The sequence below is a fragment of the Vombatus ursinus genome, unplaced genomic scaffold, assembly GCF_900497805.2.
Source record: "Vombatus ursinus unplaced genomic scaffold, bare-nosed wombat genome assembly UNPS02014811.1, whole genome shotgun sequence".
NCBI classification, from domain to species: Eukaryota; Metazoa; Chordata; class Mammalia; order Diprotodontia; family Vombatidae; genus Vombatus; species Vombatus ursinus.
In genome coordinates, this window is record NW_020954589.1 from 8488109 (window position 1) to 8495579 (window position 7471).

A 7471-nucleotide genomic window follows, 5' to 3' on the forward strand; every position below is an offset into this window, starting at 1 on the left:
TGTGTCTCTCCCAAGTGTTGTGTCTAGAGTTGGATGTAGTATGATGATGTGATCTGGCCAGGGCAGAGGACAATAGAACCATCTCCCCCCCCCCACTTCCTCAAGGCTTTGTCCCTATGAGCTCAGCCCAAGTTTGCATCAGCTTTTCTGGCTGCTCAAGCCCACAACTGTCTCACATTAACCTGGAAGTCAGTCCACTAGGACCTCCACATATTTTTTTTTCAGATGACCTGTTATCCAGATATGTCTCCTCATCTTATGCTTTTAAAATTAAAATTAATTTTCTGAACTTGCATACTTCAGCCAATCAAAATGTTTTTGAATTATAAATCTGTCTTCCATGGTGTTAATTATCCCTTGTCACCCCCAAATCTTCTAACGTGCCATTGATGATACTTATTGTTTCCCTTATTAGGAGATCATCTCCCTGAGGGCAAGGGCTTAATATTTCAGTGAGCAATTAACTTAAAAAATATAAATTATCCAGAAAAACTCCATATTTAAGAAGACCTACTGAGAAAACTAGACAGCAGTCTGACAGAAATAAGTCTTAGACCAACATCTTATGCCACAATCCACAATAAGTTCAAATTAGGCATGTGACCCGAATACTAAAGATCACATCATTTTCTTTTTAATTGAGAGAACATATTCATTTTAAAACCTCCTGTAAGAGATGAATTCTTAACCAAACAAGGCAGAGAGGCGATTACAAAAGATAAAATTGATTGTTGCGATAGCATGAAATCGAAAAACTTCTATAGAAGCAAAACGTAATCAAAAAGGATAAGGAGGGATGCATTGTGTCGTCCCACTAGTGGCAGAGTTCCAAAGATCCCCTTTCATAGATAGGACTTGGTTTGAACAAAGGAAGAGGTGGAAACAGAATATTGCCCTTGGTCAGCAGAAGACACCAAATTCAAGCAATTGTCAGCTAAAGCAGTTTTAAATTTGCCAGGATTCAGTGAGGGGGTTGATTGATCACTTTAGCCCTCCTCTTCCCCTAGAACAGGAGGGGGAAGTTAGGTAAAGTCCTTTGTTGGAAGGCATTCAGCTCCTCCTCCTCACCTCCCATCTTCCTTCATCTAGCTGGAAAGCCTCCCTTCTCTTAACAGGAAAAGACAGCAAAAGGGGTGAAGCGAATTAGAAGAAAGCACAGTGCACCCGCAGACAGGAGACCTTAGTTCACTGCTGTGTGACCTCGAGCAAGTTACTTCCGGTCTCTAAAGTTCGGTTCCCTCGTCTGTAAAACACGATCTAACAGGTTGTGACTCTGTGGGTGAGGCAGGGTAGGGAAAATAAAGGGAAACCGAAAGAAGGATAGGAGAGAGGAAAATGTCGGGGGAAGGAAGTCCTTTCTGGAAAGATGGAGGAAATCTCGGGGGAAACTGGGATCATTAACATCATAACACGCAGCGGCCCCGCATCTTTTTATAAACTTTGTTACAGAAAACACTCTGACTTGGGGAGGTGAAGGGGAAGCATAGAGATTGAGGAAAGGAGGAAGGGGAGAGGAAGATATGGAAACATTAAAGCTGCATGAAATTTTCCTGCGTAATATATTGGCTGCTTCTGAATCCCACATGCATCAGTCTATATGCACAAGTTTACAGCAGCCCAGAGATATAAAAGCCATTGCTCCCACCCTTGGCTTCCGGGTCTAGTTCCATTCCTAATAGGGCTCGTCAGCCTTTTCTCAGACCATCTCCTGGAACTACGGGACTTGACCTTAGAAGATTGGATAGGGGGCTAGGATTATTGTAATTGTTCCAGTGGGGGTGGGGGGACTGGGTCGCGCCCAGAGTCAGGGGCGCCAATGGCAGAAGCCAATTATCTAACACTCTACAGCAAGACCTAACCTGAAGTCCTAGACCTAACCCACGTTCGCCCTAAGGATCCCTCCTGAGGCGGTCCATGAACTTGGGTGGAGGGGTGGAGTGAGGAATCACATCTTTATTTCCATGTAATTGGGTTTCTTTGTAATTCTATGTGTTTTATTTATGTATTTAAAAGGATTGTTCCCAGAAAGAGTCCCTAGTTATTATCATACTGCCAAAGGGGTCCAGGACACACACACACACACACACACACACACACAAGGTTAAGTACCCCTCTAAACAGTTTCCCTCCTAATAAAAAAGAAAATTCCAAGGCCTGCTGCTTTTCAGGTCAGAGTATGATCACAGGATTTGGCCATGGATTGGGAAGTCCCGAGCTTTCTGAGAAAGCCTGAGTTTCTTTTTCCTAAAATAGGAACCTTCCCCAACCAGACTAGCTAGTAACCAGTGAAGTTTCAGCATCTTGAGATCTCATTGGCTAGAACGGATTGGTAGAGACAAACTCTACATCAAACAAACATTCTGTGAAATTAGAAACACCTCCTTTCTCCACTTCTGGATCTCAGCCCTCCTTTCTTCTAAACCTGGCCCTGTGACAAGTGAGTCAGGTTACCTCAGGCCTAGGTTTTCTCATATGACATAAATGTATTTTAATACATAGTAACTGCGTCATTTGTGTGTATATGTATGTGTGTATATATATATATATATATATGTATATATATGTAAACATAGTCATTCTAATAAATTATCTCCAAGTTCCATTTCTCTCCTTTGCTTTGCTGGCCTCATTTCAAAAGCAGTGCCAACTATTTCCCTAGCCTTCATGAGACTGGGATAGCTAGGGCTTTGTCCAAGGTGGACACTTGTGGTGAGACACACTGCTGACCTCTTGCCAGTAATCTCTCTGCCTAGAGCCTCACAGCCCTCCCATCTATTTCCTAGAAGATCTGGGTGTAAGGAAAACAGCAGGCTCCCTGAGACAGCTAAATGAAGAAGCCCCAGGGAAGCTCAAAACTTCCCACAAGGAAGTGGAGTTACCCTGACAGTGTAAGACCAGTAATAACTGCCCAAAGCTCTTTTTCTATCAATGGAGAGTGAATATCAACTGGCCTCCATTTACTCAAGAGTCTTTCCTCCCCCTACTAGCATGAATCAGCACCAATCTCCTTGATCCCTGCACCCAATGCCTGGTCCTGTTAGACCCAGCAAATTCTATAAAAACTCATCAGACTTTGCTGGTTTGGGAAGGAATACTCTAATTCCCTCTGGGACCCCATTGTGATGCTCATGTCTACCCAGGAGCCCAGCAGACTTGTTTCCATTGTCCTTCATTTTGTGACTGTCTTCCCTCATAAAGCTGAATTACTTTAATATCTTGAGAATCTCGTTTCTTTGCACTGGGCCCTTGGGATTCTGGTCCTTCCTGAATCTATCCTTAAGATACTGGCAGGAAGGCAGTCCCTGGGGGATGGGGAAGTCAAAAAAGACAGCAGGTTCATTATGAACAGCGGTCAGAGAGGAGGAGAGAATGTCCACTACATAACTGCATTCCACATTGGACTGTCTTTGATGGGCCCACTTGCCTCCCCAACACTGCCTATCTTGTTTCATCCTTTTCTGCCCCCAAAACCCCCTCACAATTTTCAGGCTTTCCACTGCCTCCTGCACTACCTGTCCAGTGACTGCCACTATCTTCTGGATCTGTCAGAGCACTGCCTGGGGAGAAAGTACCAGAGGAAAGGTGAATGAGGCCAAGGGGTAGGAGACTCCTCCAGTATCCCATCTCCCACCCTTCCCACCTCAGTCCCACCTCTCTCCTTCCCCCATCTTTGACTCTATCCTCTCCCCTGAGGTTCCCCCTACAGCCACTCACCAGTCTGAACCTTTCCCCTAATGCCTGCTCTTTTCCACACATTCCTAACCTTGAATATTGTAGACCCTCTCAGCAACCAAAGGGTTCAAGACCATTTTCTTTAGAGAGAGGGGTTGGGGGGGAGGGGAAAAAAAAACAATTACCAAAATTATTGGATGCTATCCAGTACAGCTCTGACATAAATATTTCTAATTTTTAAATATAAAAGTGAAGTTCATGTGGCAGCTAAGTTTCGAAGTGGTTAGAGCACCAGCCCTGGAGTCAGGAGGATTTGAGTTCAAATCTGGCCTCAGACACTTGACACTTACTAGCTGTGTGACCCTGGGCAAGTCACTTAACCCCATTGCCTAGCAAAAACAAACAAAAAAAAGTGAAATTCAAATCAGTCACCAGAATTAAGCCTAACAAGATAAAACCTTTCCAACTGACAATAAATCAAGCTCAGCCACCATCACCCTCAGTCAGCATCAGTTCATGATACACACAGACTATCTTTCCCAGTCTTTTCTGCATTTGAACTTTTTCTGTGTAAACATAAAGTTTACCTTTGTATAAATGTTAAAAATACCAAAACATCTGTTATATTTCTCAACTTCATTCATTTTGGGCAGTTCAGTAATAATTAATATCTTGGCTTACAGAAACCTTAGACCAGGGGTGGGGAACCTGTGGCCTCAAGGCCACATGTGGCCTTCTAGGTCCTTGAGTACAGTCTTTTGACTGAGTCCAAGTTTTATAGAACAAATTCTTTTATTAAGGCTTTAAAAGTCTAAGGCTTAAACTTTACAAAAATTGAAGTAACTTCAGAATTCTGAAAATTGTTTGAAATTTTCAATTCATAAATTTATTGTCTAAAACTGTGTGTTATAACAATTTGATTTTGTTTTAAAAATGTGGGGATGATGGGGTGCTTGGGTGCTTGTGCTTGGACCTTAATTTCTCCCTAGCCTCTGAAACACTGTCTCTGGCAGTTTCTCCCCAGCCCAAGGACACTGTGCCTAGCAATTACTTATGAGTGGGCCCCAACAAGACCCTTATCTCTCTCCCTGGTGCAGTTACAAACAGCATCTGAAGGAATTATTAGTTTGAATTGGCTTTGAACTGGGTCATAAAGATATTCTTACCCACTGGACTGTCTATACTACCACCCTACCTCATTATCTACATCCTGGACTCCTCATTATCTCTATTCTAGACCTAAGACATAGGTATACTCCCTACATCTATCTTATCAAACAAGACATTGACTGGTGGCAGACTGGACAACTCTCAGTTAACCCTGACCTCTAGTTAACTCAGTGATGTAGCAGGCCTGAAACCACACCTCGCCGCCGGCCCCCCCTCCCCCATGGGCTTTTCCTAGGGAACTCTGGGTAAAACGCCTACACAGTAGATACAAAAAGTGCATGTTCCTTTAAGAATTGACCATTCCTTAACCACTCCCTGATTTCACCCCGAATCACCTAGTTGGCATATTTGGCACATGTTTTATTGTATTTTATCATATGTAAACTTTAACAGTACCCCTCTAAGGTCGAAGGTTCCTTCAGAATCCTTGGCCGCTGAAAAGCATAACAATAACCTTCTTGCCAACTTGACTTAAAGAATGTTTGAGTCTGTGAATTCATTCCAGACGACCCCGTCGTGTACTCCAGTCTTTGAGGAGTCTCAACCTCTCAGACTGCAACAGGGAGAGAGGGAGAGATTGCTGCATAAGTATAGAAAACACAGGCTGAGGCCATGAAGGCTGCCTTGGGCTTCCACCTATGCCAGCCTAGTCTGTCAAGCACTTAAGAGGTCTCGAAGGAAAGCCCTTGTTGATTGGCAGAAATTCTCTGGAGCTCACCTGGGAACCTTGGTCCAGTCAGTGGCACAAATGGCAGTCAGAAGTTCCTGAGGAAGGAAAGAAACTGCCCTTTGGAAATGAGAGGAGGAAAAAAGAAGGAGCACTTCAGTCAAGCTTTTCCTCAGAGAACTGGCTGCTCTTGCTCAACTCCCCTGGCTCCTCAGTCATTTTCTATATTGGAAAGTCTCTGCTCCCACAGGTGCCCTGGCTGGTACTGGGTACATCTCTCCTGGGAAGGAGTGACGAGGGGGAAGGGAAGAGGGAATGGGAAAGGGGCCTGCCAGGTTGGTTATAAGCCCTACAGGGGAAAGGTAACAACAATATAAACTATGCCTATGTATGCCCACACCTTGCCAGTTTCCAAAGCTCTCATATACATGCATTCTCATCTACTAATGGTGATGGTGGTAGTAGTGGCAGCAGAAGCTGCTGCAGTTGTCTCTTACTTTTACTTCAGGTTGGTATGTGCACTATCTTATTCTGTCCTCACAAGACCCCTGGAATGTGCACCCTCTTTTTACAGAGGAGGCTCATGGGATTTACAGCTTAAAGGGCCTAGACAACATGTAGCCCAACTTACTCATTTTACAGAGGAAGAAGTTAAGGCCCAAGAAGGACAAAAGTGCCCTGAATCCTAGTCCAGGGATCTTTCCACTACAATTCCATTGAACATGCACTTTTGAAGCCCTACTGTGGGCAAGGCTGTGGGCTGGGGATACCATGACAAATATGAAAAAATGATTCCTGCCTGCAAGAAGTTTACATTTAAGCAGGGGATGCAACTTCTAAACAAGCTAGCACAAGATGATTTGAGGAGGGTGAGAATAGTTAACAAGTAGGGCAAGCAGGGAGTGGTTCCCAGAGAAGACACCCAAGTTGAAAGTTTAAAGAAGCCAAAAGGTTCCGAGAGGGGAGGAAGAGCATTTCAAACAAGGATGACAGTTTATACAAAGGAATGGAGGTGGGAGAATGAATGGCAAGGTCAGGAAACAATAAGTAGGTCAGTCTGGCTAAAAAGTCAAGTGAATTGCTGTTAAGTCTTTTATTCATGCCTGACTCTTCATGATCCCATTTTATGGGATTTTCTTGGAAAACATACTAGAGTGGTTTGCTATTTCCTTCTGCGGGGTCCCAAAGTTATAACTGAGGAAACTGGGGCAAACAGAGGTTAAATGACTTGCCCAGAATCACACAGCTAGTAAGTGTCTGAGGCTGGGTTTGGACTCAGGTCCTACTCACTCTAGGCCCAGAACTCTATCCACTTCACCACCTAACTGACCCCATGAATGAAGTATATAGGAAAATAAAATGTCTGGAAAAGGTTAGTGCTTTAAATGTCAAATAGAAGACTTTGCATTTTATAGTAGAATAAATAGGGAGCCATTGAAGATTGTTGATCAGGAAAATGACAGGATTCAGTCTTCTGCTTTAGGAAGCATATTTTAGCAGCTGTGTCAAGGATGGGTTACAGAAGCAGAGAGAACAAAATGGGAGATTATCACATTAGTTCAGGCAAGAGATGGTGACAGCTTCAATTACATAGTGATCCTCTGAGTGGAGAGAAGAAAATGGACAGTAGAGATGCTATGGAGGTAGACTTAGAAAAACTTGGCAACTGACTGGTTATAGAGGAGTAGTAAGGGAGAGAGGAGAAGGAAAGATGACTGTGAATTTGGATAAGTCAGGAATTGTGGTGTCCTCAACAGAATTTGGGAAAGTTAGATGGGTTTAGTGGGGAGGATGAGTTCTATTTTGGACATGTTAAGTTTGAGATGTTTGGACATCCAGCTGAGGTTGTCCAAAAGGCAGTTCCTAAATCGAGACTAGAGCTCAGAAGAGAGAGGATGGCCATATCTGCAGATTTGAGAAGTCATCTGCATACAGTTTAGAAGTCAAACTCAATAATCTGAT